This window comes from Lepisma saccharinum, chromosome 12 (assembly GCF_977018435.1).
Source record: "Lepisma saccharinum chromosome 12, izLepSacc3.1, whole genome shotgun sequence".
NCBI lineage: Eukaryota > Metazoa > Arthropoda > Insecta > Zygentoma > Lepismatidae > Lepisma > Lepisma saccharinum.
In genome coordinates, this window is record NC_139240.1 from 44633419 (window position 1) to 44647212 (window position 13794).

The 13794-nt window shown below is 40.6% G+C and overlaps 1 protein-coding gene across 3 annotated transcripts in view; it reads right to left on the reverse strand.

Annotated features, from left to right (window-relative positions):
* LOC145996039 (uncharacterized) overlaps positions 1-13794 on the reverse strand; it is a 270364-nt gene that overhangs the window by 31940 nt on the left and 224630 nt on the right. For all 3 annotated transcript variants that reach the window (XM_083132238.1, XM_083132240.1, XM_083132239.1), the window contains one exon: positions 3209-3277. The gene's annotated coding sequence lies outside the window, so the exon portion shown is untranslated. The remainder of the gene's footprint in view (positions 1-3208; positions 3278-13794) is intronic.

Sequence of the window (13794 nt, forward strand, 5' to 3'; positions counted from 1 at the left end):
GCAACAGTGTTGGAAGTTATAGGACGCGTGACTGTAAACCCTGAAACGTCTCTCAGACAAATTTAAGAAGAAAGTAACATTCCACGGAGTTCTATCAGTAAGGTGTTAAAATTACACAAATTTCATCCTTACAAAATGCAGATAAAGCAAGAACTAGGAGATGATTATTTCGATAGACGAATTGAGTTTTGCGAAATTATGTGCGACAGGATTGCTAACAACGAGAACTTCTTACACAACATCTGTTTCATTGACGATAGTTCTTTCCTAAATGGCTGTGTTATTAAACACAATGTTCGAGTATGGGCAGATGTTATCCCCATGTTGTGAGGGAAGGCCATACGCAAAGACCTGAGAAGGTTAATGTGTGGGCAGGTATTTTAGGAAACCCACATAATTGGACCCCTATTTCTTAACGACAATTTAAACGGTAATCTGTACCTGCAAATTCTACGTGACACAGTGGATTCCTTGGTAACGGACCTTGTAGAATACTCAGTCGATGTCAACGGTGTGCCTGAATTTGATGCAGACAATATCGTTTTTCTGCAAGATGAATGTCATGCACACTACGTGAGTACTTGAACGAACATTATCCCAATAGGTGGATAGGCCGTCGTGGTACCATCAAATGGACCTTGAGATCGCCTGATTTGTCTCCGAACGATTTTTTCCTTTGGGGACACCTGAAATCTGTTGTGTACAAAACAGAACCTAGTAGTCTTGCTGATCTGCAACAAAGAATAATAGCAGCCTGTAGAGACATTTCAGCAGACACGTTCAGCAAAGTGCGACGTGCATTTCATACTCGTCTGTTCTACTGCCAAGAAGTGAATGGGACTCATTTTGAACATCTTCTGTAAATAGTAGGTAAGCTCATCTTGTAACCCTTCCCCATTTGCCTTCAGTTGACATTGTACATGTAACTACAGAAGGTCGTTTCACGTCCATGGTAACTAAGTTAGAACCCACCTCACCTTAAGAAAAACCGTGACATCAGGAGCGGTGTTGCTCCACGTGATACCCCTGTCTTGCAGCAATGGCCCTCCAGCGGAGTTTCCATTGGAGGAGACGGTGTTGAAGAACACATTGGTCCAAACGATTATATTCCTCCTGACAAGCTTTCCAAAGACCATCAATTGTGCGGGGCCGTCTGCTTCCCAAGGCTCGTTTCAACAACAGAAACATTTATTTTAGCCTTTTTTCCACTCTGCGCAGTGGAAGTTTGCTGTTATGGCAGTAACCACCAACAACCATGTACCCGCGTGGAAAACTTTCAGCACATTCACGTACCCACTCAGATCGACCTCTTGCATCACGTGGACGATAGTTGATGGCCCTTTTCTTACCACATCCCGACAGATACACCCATGCTTCATCCAGGGACACCACATACTTCCAGCGGTCCCCTGCGTTCGTAGAGCTTCCGACTGTTGGTCTTCCTCTCCTGGACATGTGAGCCACGCAACTTATGAACTTGAGCATTACGCTTCCGCACAAGTTGTAAATCTTGGGCTATGATGCGATTCACAGTTGCAGGTAAACATTGCACTGCCTATGCAATCACTCTTCGCGTTGCAGGGTTTTCACATCGCACCAAGGATCTTACTTTCCGCACAACATCGGAGGAACGCTTGGTCTTCCGATATGTCCGAGGCCCACTTTGACTGGTTCCAGCAACAGGTACGGTGCAAGCTCTATGGCGATTCAACACTGTATTGATGCCCTTCTTTGACACGTGGAATGCTTTCATGTGGCACTGTTTAATTATCTGGCTATAACTATAACCAACGTCGGAAAGGACACAGATGTACCCCTCCCACAAGACTGGAATTTTTGGTGCCATAGAAACTCTCACTCACACACCAATCATCGTCTTTGAAAGTCAACACACAGTACTTTCGTCCTACTAGCTCTGGCTGCTCTGTGCTGTGCCTATGTGCTGCTCCCTGGTGATCGAAATCGTTACCATCAACGTGAAACAACCTTCTGTACGTGCCTCCTCAATCCATTTGCCTTGAGTTGCGATTGTGCATGTCGGTCCGTGTTCTCCTGGTAGCAATCTCAGGGGGATTTTGTGTACGGACACTTGCCATCTCTTGGGGGGGGGGGTACGTATTTGTAGACACTGCTAGGATATCTCCGAATCATGCTACAGCTCCCTCTGTTGACTAGGATTACTACTGTAGGAGTTGGAGTCCTATCCAATGCTGGTCATGTTCCACATTTGATTTCACGCCATTGTCAATTGGAGCTACGTAGTGACCCCATTTGCTGTATTATTGTTGTTATGATAAGACCTTTCAAACGACCTTTCCCGGGTAGGGAATGGTTGGCCTCAAAACTTTTCCCCCTGAACATCATGGAATTCGTGTTTCGCCATTTCTTCCTATTTACAGACGTTCTCACAATAGCCATTGTGGGGTGAGACTTTATGGACACCCTTTATATCTGTGGCAGACTAGATAGTTTGAGAGATGTCTAGAAACCGAAAATGGCTTCCGCTTTTGGTATCGTTTTTAATCGCACATAAATCCCAAAACTATTAATTTGATAACACTAACAACAGTATTAATACTTATAATTATAATATATGAATTATATTATATTAATATTAATACAAACAAATAATACATGTACATATTAAAAATGAACAAGGTGTAGCAAACTTATCTTAAACGTAACCAGAGAAATGTTTGTCATTTATACATCTTGAAGTTTTCCTGGTCTAAAGGTGAGGGAAGAATTTCTGTGAATTTCGGGAGTATTCTGTGAGCTTACATCTGGCCCGCGAACTTCCAGTCCCGCTTTCTCACTATGGCTACCCCATAGGTCCTTGGATACCTTTTACTTCCGTGGAGGAGTGGTTATCAGAGTGCACTACGACGCCAGGGGTCCCGGGTTCGAATTTCGGCATGGGCATGGGTGTTCTTTGTAAGTATCACTTCATTAACTTCATCATATCATCACTCATCCTCATCATCACGATTAGCCAAAAATGGCAGGAAAGCGAAGCAAGATACACCAAATAAATCAATCAACAAACTTTCTAGTCAGTTAAACAAAGAGTAACTTAAATATTGTTGAAAGTAAAGGCAACTTGATTTTCTTGAAATCAGAACTGAATATCTTGAGATTTTGTGAGGCTTATAGCTAAAAGAGGTCTCATCTCAGTGTACTCGGTCCTCCGTATACAGTTTTCACTTACCTCAATACATGGGTTCTTCAAATATCAGCACCCGTTAGAAGTCTTCAGCCAAGACATTGTTACCAAATCCTGCAAAGCAAACCAGAATCAGTGTTAGCAACCAATGCAAGCATATAAATTACACGCATGAAACAATTTGAATTCATAAAAATGCTGTACAGTTTAGTAAGTTTCAATTTTTAAAATATACCAATGTTGATATGTGTACGATTCAAATGTTTTGATGCTATTCCAAAATGTTATTGCAGTCTTCCATTCTAGATTGCCAAGTTTTATTTCAGTAATTCAACTTTGTTTATTTTTTAAATATATTACGATTCTTTCCTCCACTGGTTTCAAATTTTATTTCGGTTCCTTTCTTTGCGGCATCCTCTTCATTCCATAATCTTTATCTTAGTTACTGTTCTCCTTTGAGTCCGTCATTCATCCTTCTCTTTTGTGTCAAAACTTGATTTTAGTTACTTTTTCTTTTGTTCAATTGTATATTTTAATCACTTTATTTTCGAATCCTTTGTACACTTTATTTCAAAATTCTCTATTAAATTCCTTGCAAAACCTTAATCTAATAAGAAATAATGAGGGTTGGATGATTTATTAAGTCAAGTAATGACTCGAGGAAATTACAAGCATGGACGTCAGGAATAGGGGCAAGAGGGACAGGGCCCCCTTGAAATGGAATGTTTACAGAAAATTACACATTTCATACATCTAATTTCATTTTTGCCACAGTAATCTATATTAATTATTAGAAGAGCGTTGCAGGGACATGAAAACTTCAAACTAAAGAGGTGTTTTTGAGGGGACAATGTTTTTATATGCCTCGTTAGCCCCCTGGAAAAATTACTTTGCTTGCCCCTCACTGAAAAAAATAAATCCTGCGGACGTTCATCGTTACAATCAATAGATTTTGGATAGCACAGACAATTTGGATAACTGTGCTGCTTTTCAAGGCAATAATTTAAGGATTGGAATTTTTGATTAACTTAAAAAATAAGTTAATACGTCTGAATACGAACTGAAAATAAAATTATAAAGAAACTAGATTAATATAGCTATGAGAAGAATATTTCCAACACGAAATTCTACAATAATATCTGTGGGAATGTACGTACATGCAGGGCCGGCGCTAGTCATTTTGCCGCCCTGGACTGTGGCGACAGATGCCGCTTCCTTTCGAACGCCCCCCCCCCCCCCATCATTACACAGCAACGGGAAATTGAAAATCAATATATTCCTAATTAAAACATCAAACTATAAAATAAATAATAATACTTGTTACGCTATTTCAATACTATTAAGCACAAAAGGATATCTCTCTCCACTACAGTTAAACTTTAGAAAATGCGATATTAATTTTCTATTACGTATTATTATATTCTATGAAAACTCTCTCTCTCTCTCTCTCTCTCTCTCTCTCTCTCTCTCTCTTAAACGTATCTTAAATGTAACGGGTATTAGGAAAGAAATGAAGGCTTGATTTCATATGTTTGCCGTTGTAGGTCTGTGATATATGATTGGATTACATGTACGCGTAATATTCCCGGATCTTCCGCGTGGGTGATCTAAGGTCTGGATGCTTTCCTGCGTTGTCCCCGCACAAAGCGGCTCTGGGGTTCACCCAGCATCAAATTAATGCGTACCTGGGGGCAACCCTGGGAGGCAAAGGCGGCCGGAGAGTGGTGTTGATCAAATCACCTCCAAAATGGCCGAGATCAAGGATGTGTGTGGCTCTACCCCCCCCCCCCCAACATCCCCTAAATGCGCCTAATTGAAATGCAGCTATAAATATTATTTTTCGTATAATGCTATCTATCTTGCATAAAATGGAAACAAGCGTGTTTCAGACATGATTGACCGAAGATAGTATTTTTATTAGCCTTAATTTCCAAAAAAACTTTTGTTCGCCAGTTGCCACGGTCACCGACAAACTTAAAAAATTCGAAGTGCTACACTCACATTAGGTGCAAAATCATGACCCTTTATCAGTTCAAGGTCTCCTTTGGTGTAATTGTTTTATTATAGCTGAAAGCACTTTTAGTTCATCTTTTAATTCAGTAGCCTTCATGTACCGGCAAGTTTTCTAAACTTTTCAGACAAAAGATCAGATGGCATGTCTTTATGCTTACTAATATCTAATATCATAAAATAAATTGAAAATTCACTATGATGTTTAAGCTACTCAAATCTTTCTCTTAGAACTTATATCATCGTATAGGACCTGGCAGTAACAATCAACTTTGTATCGTTTTTGTGGATCTTCAACAGTTTCTCACACTGAAATTGCTTCTTCTTTCAATTTCGGCCCTGTACAGTGTTGCATCATCTATATCGAAATTCGATGCCAATTCTTTCTCATCATCGCCGCCCCCCGACGCCTCCACGAGTGGAGGGAGGGAGGGAGGACCTGCCAGGCTCCCAAGTGGCGTCTACGAAACTTCGAAATTTTTCATAGCTCCTGCTTTTTTGAAAGCGCTGATATGTTTGAAAGAAATCTAACACATCGTAGATTAATGTTTTGAAGACATTTGCTCATCATTACATTACGTGGGGGTAAAAAGTCATACCAGATAACTAGTGATATATGAATGTAAAGCCACGCAATTGGTTTGCAATACACTGAGCCTCATGTGCGACCATTTGGACAGTTTTATTGTCTCCACTTATTTGAAGGAGCGCATCATAGACCTCTGAGTTAAGGCATCGAAACTGCTTCCCCACCTTGTGGCACTCAGTGGTTTTAAAGTGAGATTACTGTTATGTTCGTTCAAAAACGGTGGGTTGGCATAAATTAACTTCCAAGTTATATAATATAATATTATAATTTTCAAGACTTATTTTTTTCTTCTCTTCAAATTTTGCCGCCCTGAAAATTTTGCTGCCCTGAAAATTTGCCGCTCTGGGCGGTGGCACGGTTCGCCCCCCTTCCGCCGGCCCTGTGTACATGGAAACTCAAAGTTCTGCAATAATATTCGTGGGAATGTAACTATCTGGGAAACACACACAATCTTGAATTGTGTCTGCAGGAATATATCTATCTTGGAAATACAAAATTATTCAATTATGTTTGCAGGAATGTATCTATCTGGGAAACACAAAATTCTTCAATTATGTCTGCAGGAATGTATCTATCTGGGAAACACCAAATTCTTCAATTATGTCTGCAGGAATGTGTCTATCTGGGAAACACTAAATTCTTCAATTATGTCTGCAGGAATGTAACTATCTGGGAAACACACAATTCTTGAATTATGTCGGCAGGAATGTATCTATCTGGGAAACACACAATTCTTCAATTATGTTTGCAGGAATGTATCTATCCGAGAAACACACACAATTCTTCAATTATGTTTGCAGGAATGTATCTATCTGGGAAACACAAAATTCTTCAATTCGATACCGTGTGGAGGCACATAGTGGTTCGGTTTCCACTTTAAACTGTAGGTCCAGTCCCGATTAGCCTTACTGTGCATAAAGTGGACCTTAAAAGAAACAATTCAATTCAACCAAAATTCTTCAATTATGTCTGCAGGAATGCAACTATCTGGGAAACAAAATTCTTCAATTACGTCTGCAGGAATGTATCTGTCTGGGAAACACACAACATTCTTCAATAAAGCGTGTAGGAATGCATGTATTTGCAAACACACAACCTTACAGCAAAGACTTTATTGGAGATGACGTAATCATTCATCAAAGAGAATATCTCTTGGTATCAAAGCACCACCTACGCTGTGAGTATTTGTGTATAAAAAAACAAAACAACGATATCACGATCGACAGCAGCGGGGCCCACGGAACAGGAGCGGTAACAACTAAGAATCTCTCCGACGTGCTCCAATAAATGACTCGCAAGATGATTTTAGGCGTAGCTCATTAGCAGGGTTGCCACCCACACCTTTTTTCCCTCCTCGAGGGCGATCAATCACCATGAAACCTGACAGAGAGAAATACCAATGTTAACTTAGGTCGCTGGAGTCCCCAGAGGCTAATGGTTAACCTCGAGCGCAGGGTCAAATGCTTAAAGAGACCTGTACCTCGCCTGCTAAAAGAGGTTCTTGTTGTTGGGGATATTAATTGAACGGAAACAATTAGCGAAGAGGTAGACGATTAATTTCCTAAATCGCTCACTTTGCACGACTCCTATTTTATATGTGATACCAATAGCAAATGGGAAATCGATTTCTTGACCTCTGGTAGCCCGAAGGGTTTAGACTTACGTTCTTTCTTGTTACACATTGTAACAGATGGTACAGTTCATTTCGATGTAAACCTATGTTTCTCATCTGGGATGAACTGAAGTTTGATCTTGAAAGAAACATAGAAGTGTCTGCCAGGGCCAAATTTAAGGCCGGCCCCTACTGGTATTCAATTTAGGGGGCTGCACAAGAAGTCTGTGTATCAAGCGAACGAAACATTGCTTTGCTCCGCTTACTCGCATTTTCCTATTTTCTACCGTTATCCGCGGCCTTGCTGCACAGAATCCTACGACAATTTATATTTCACCAGATCATCATTCATTCTCATCGTCACTATTGACCCAAGAGGTATAAAAGCAACGTAAAAGAACCGAAATAAACCGCGTTTGGTCTAACCTGTTAGCTTTCCCACGCCAATAGGAAACGAGGAAATTTTCTTCTGTTAGACAGCGATGACCGAAAAACAACAGGTACGTATGCAGTGTTGCAACTTTCCATTTTTTCCAACCATTTTTCTTGTCTTATTAAAGAAGTTCGTTATGAACAATTTTTGTTGGAAAGGTTAGTGTGCTGTACATATATTTGTGCACTCATGTTAAGCTTATCCATACCGTGGCTTTCCCCCAACAGAGGTGGGTTGAAAGTAGATAGTAACAACACTGTGTGGTCTCTGCTAGAAAGGTCAACGTTCGGTAAGCGCGCGAAGAGCAACAGGTTAGGCCAAACGCAGTATAGAAAGAGAACGTTATACGCAGTAGACAGCTGTAGTTAGCCCATGCATTTTTGTTTAAGTTACAGAATAACTTAACCAGAAGAGCAGGAGGAACAGTTTGTGTCCAGCCAGATGCAAAGACCCTTATCTGTTCCTCCACCACCGACCTTTCCCCGCGGCGCTGGATGGTGATAGGAGGAGGAGAAAACCTAACGCTACGCCAATGGCAGTGGCGGCGATTGGGTTCCAAAACCGGGGGGGGGGGGCAAAAACAGTTTATTTCCCTTTGTATATATTACAAAGATACGGGGACAAAAGTGGCCAAAATTGGGGTCAACTGCCCCTTCTAATTGCCACCACTGTCTAATTGGTCTTTAGGGAATATCAAACTTCCGATGGCGTAGAAAACCCCATGAACGAAAAGAGGAGAGGTTGAAGATTTCATTTCCGGTTGGAAAAGTCGAAGTTTCTATTTGATTAGACGTAATTTGCAGTTGATGTTGTCTCGCCATAAGGAACATATATGAGATCCTGTAAATACTTTTCATCAAATTTTTCACAGATTGTATCTGCCTTAGTAATCAGCTTCAATCGCTACCACTTCCAACATGGGGAGAAATTCATGCTTTTTTCCAGTAGCACCTCACATTTTGACGTTACTGAAATTAATGTCCAACTGGTGCGAGACTGCCTCACTGTTTGGGTTCGAACCATTGACCTACGAAAACAGGATCCACGAAACTGAACTTATAGCTTAATTTTGACTTACTCGACCGTGACAAGTAGAACAAGAACCTACACATATCTTTCCACTGTAATTTTTGGAGCTTCATCTCCGAAAGAACGACAACCGAAGAGAATGCGGCTGCAACCTCAGTAGTTGATAGATTGTAACGAATGGCTGCGAACGGTGTTTGTCGGACCAATTTAACAGAAGGACTTCAGCCTTAACAAGGTTAACAAATTAACAGCCAGCTTTTTTTTGTGTGTTCGTAGCAAGAAATCCTTACAGAGCTACCTGTAAAAGAGCCGCCAGGTAGGGGCAGTGACTCATCATGCACCTTGTCTCAACACGACCTGTGGCAACAAAGCTATTTTAACAATGAAGAAAGAGAGAAAAGATTTATCTGACAATTGAAGCCGCGAGCAGATGTCTTCGGATGCTAACTTAACTGTTTTATCATTTCCGTTCTTGTCTTGGAAGAATGGAACACTTTAAAGTAGCCTAAAATTTACCTCCCGTATAGGGGGCGTGCATAAGAATGCATAGAATGCCGAAAGGGGCTTCAGTCCTTTGAAATGCATACGATTCGATTATAACTGTCGCGCATTCCTGTTGCCGATTACAATATATATATACAGGGTGTTTCTAAAGGTCGTTTACAACGCTTGGGAGGTGATTCCTCTCACGAAAACAAGCAAAAAGTGTGAGTTCCATTTTTACGACTGAGGCTTCGTTTCCGAGATAGGAGCCTCGCAAAAGGTGACAAAATGAACGTCACACCTAACTGGGACGAATACTATCACAGATAGAGAGGCGGTTCCAAGGGAATCATAAAGGAATCGTATGTGCTCAGTCCGGAAGTCACTATGAAAAGTTCACTGCACGCATGCGCAATAGAGTCCTCAAAGGAATTGGGGATTTCCAGCAAGAACAATGCATGGAAAGGGTATGTAACGCAGCAAGAGGGACCGTGACAATGAGAAATGCGTTAAAGACAACACATCCCGACCTCAAACATCAAAACATGAGCACGGAACACAAAATCCGAAAAGTTGAGCACGGTTGCATACCTCAGTTACACGCGAGGAATAAACGGATCATGTCATGTGGCATACGAGAGACACATTACTCCACCAGGAGGAGGCAAAGAAAAACACATTATCAGATGATTGCGACAACGTGTATTTTTACACGCGACAACTACGTAATATCCCCTCACTCCACACACAACAAACAACAAATGCTACAATGTCTTACGCACAGACAGTGCGTGTCACTACACCAACTGAAGATGTCACTTTCACCACACAAAGGGGGAGGGGAGCAATACCAAGAGTGTTCTCACTGAAACCAAATGCCAAAACTGAGTGTAATCAACAAACCAAAAGCATATGTTGATTACATACACTTGTCGGGGCAATAGCATGTGCGTAACCGCTCCTCATACATTGACTTTACTTAAAATATTTCACAAATACAAACAAACTAATCTCGTATTTTTGTCACAGAAGATGTTCTGCATGTACTGGTACACATTTTCTCATATTTTGAGAAAGTTCATCAGTTATTCCATGTCAGTTCGCCCAATAAAGATTTGAAGTGCCACCTATCGGCACGGATTTCAACGAAATTTTGTATGCTTGTAGCTTCGACCTAGGTAAGAAACCACATACTTTTTTCTTCTCTGGATCCTGTACTTTTACAGTTACAAGAGGTCAAAAGGTAACATTATCGTATGAGGGAAACGGATTCCTTCAAATTTCCTTCAAATTTACAGGAGAAAGTACTTACAGAAATCATTTTCTTTAGCGTTGTGGAAGTTCCCGAATATAGATTTGATCCATTTTAATGTGAATGCGTGTTGTTTTCTGCGAAAATCTCTGTCCGACACGCTGTTTCTGCTCCCGCCATTTGCTTTCTGCATAAGAGTGCAATGTTCCGTGTGTTAAGATGATGCAACCCCGTAGCCAGTGTTTCAGCCTCGCCGTGTTTTCACTAGAACCACGTGTTGAGTATTTTTAATTTTTTTTTGGAACGCGTTTACAATACCGGACCACTCTCCAATTGCTATGAAATTTCGCCTACTCACTAATTGAGACCTCCTAATCACGAATCTGCATGTAATAATTGGCGATCAAGTATGGTAATCGATAAAAAAACGAAATAAACTATGTTTTCTTAACGTAACGTAACCCTACCAGAAGAACAGCAGCTCCACGGAACAAGGCATTTTCCCCGAATGGGTGGCACTTATCGCACAACACTGTAGCAACATTGTGTTCTGACGTCACAGGAGAGAGCTTTTTTCATGTTAGGCAATACAAGGTAACGCGTCTCTTAGCGAAAATATTAATTTTTCTTTGTATTTATGCTAAGTAGTGGCCGCGGTGGCTCAGTCGGTAACGCGTCTGACTACCATGCTCAAGGTCCCGGGTTCGATCCCCGGCCGGTTAAAATCCGGGAACTTTTCTAACGGTGAAAGCGGCCCCGGCGCCCACCCAGCGTCGAATAACATGGGTACCTGGGGGAAACCCTGGGGGGTAAAGGCGGTTAGGGGCGTGATGCTGATCACATCACCCCCACTCACGACCGGATCAAGAAAGTGTGGGGCGTTACCCCCACATCCCCTATACGCCTTCATGGCGTGGTGCTATGCACAGGGGAACACTTTACCTTTACCTTTTTACCTTTGTATTTATGCTAATGGAACCTAACCTAACAGGCCAAACCTAACCACGTAGGCATTCCTCGTCTGACGTCAATATTCAAGGTTGCAAGATTGTTGTGCGTAAAGGAAGAAGTAGTGTAATTGGCTATAATATAAACTCGAGAAAGTATGAGCCCCCCTCAGGCAGATTTGGCTACACTTAAAACTAGCTCAACATGCCCATATGAGCTTTTTGCTCAAGTGTGGCACCCTGTCTAATCCAAGATTTTTGTAAAAATGCCTTCGGGAATTTCCCGTGAAAGTATGACCCCCCTCAGATTGATTTGCCTACACTTACAAAAGCTACATCTGTGAGATTGTTGTCCATAAGCTTGTCAAAAATATGCCCCTCTTGATATTGTTTTGGATACACTTAAAACTAAGCCAAAAAGCCACCCACACCCACACATATTTACTTCTGGTTTAAGTTCAATTGAACACCAGCCTCAACTTGCATATCTAGTACTAAGACAATGTAATATGCAGAGACCCTCTAGAATTGCTCTGTGACTCTCTCATTTCTTACATCATAAATATATGATTTTTCACCTATAAGAATAACACTACATATGGTGTCATCAGGGAGTGTATCGTGGAATTCACAGATAATTTTAATGTTTGTCCTGTCATTAACCACAACTTGTTTTCTTTTTGAGGTGTTGATAACAAACATGGGTCTCTGTGCTTTGAATTCATCTGGTGTGTAATACATGTCAGTATTGCCAGTAGTGACCCTTTTGTATGCTGTAAATGCTTCATATAATTTAAGAAAATCATCCTTGGACATGTCTAAATTATAATTTTCTCTAGGAAACACCTCATTTCTGCCATTTTTAAGATATATGTTCTTGATGTTGCAGCTATCAAATTTACTTGAATTTTTTTCCTGATTATTGTTTCTTCCAGTCTGAAACAGTACCACCACAAAATCTGGCATGTCATATTGTATACTGGAGAATGAATTTGTAGCATCAAACTCATAATAGCTACCAGTGGCAGGCTTCTGTACACATTGATATGTATAAAATTGTAAAGGCACCTGTGGATTTTTTATTATATCAGCTTTGTATTTAAGAGCATAACTGGCTTCATATTCAACAACTGGCATTCTTAGCTCCATAGTCTGAATAAGGCACTTGCCCTCATCAGGTAGGGTATTAGGCAGAGCTTCCCCGGTAGAGTTTAATGTACTGTACCTCATCAAAGCATTATTATCATTGGCAGCTCTTCTAAATGTGATTCTTAAACCACCCTTCCACATAATATCTTTGTAATCTGAGAAGAATCCTAGCAACAGGCGCATGGGAACAGCACTGTGTATCTTTTAGATAATATTTTATCACCAGCCTCAAATCCACCTATTTTGTAGTAAGAAGCCTCGGTCTTGGATAATTTTAGTGTGGCCAAAGCTGTAGAGGTAATGCCAGGGTAATCCACTCTGTTTATAACAACACCATGTTTTCTGATCTCAATTTCAGAGAACAGATGTGGCACAAAATTGTCTACCAATCTTATATTTGAATTTGCCGGATAATCTGTACCATCGAGCTTTACAACATCAAACTTGATATATAGATCTGCTCTGTGGGGGTGTATAAAGCCATCCCCTACATCAAGATCAACCTCAATCTCTGTGTTGGGCTGATTTAAATTTGCAAATGTCCTCCTGTTTGGGGGGAATGATTGTAGCTCATAACTCTCAATATTTTCCATTTTATTTATTTATTTATTTATTTAAAAACTGTTCAAAATTATTAATGCAGAGCTGGGTGATACAATTGTTGTGCATGGCGAGTTGATAGGACCTCAAGTCCAGAACAACATATTTTACATACCAGAGGGATCAGAGGTCTATCTATGTCTATGACATCTACAATCTAACAACAAGATTGTTCTTAAGACCATACATGAGAACCCTCGATATATTAAGTGAGGCTGGGTTCAAGAATACAATCAAGGGTAGAATAGTGCATTTAGATGATAACTTCTGGGAAGGTATAGAATCTGAGAAATCAATTCTTTTTCCACACCTGGATCATATAAAAGGATTTGTGTTCTATCACAACACAGCCCAGCCTGTTGTCTCAAATTACAAATTCCGGCAGAACATATTCAAGTACAAGACCCAGTGGTACAAGAACATGACCCTGCCCGGTAAACATATGTCGGTAATCAAAGAGCATTGCAGCAGGTTTTTTGGAAAATTTGACATATTACATTACCTGAAATATGCAGACAAAGATATAA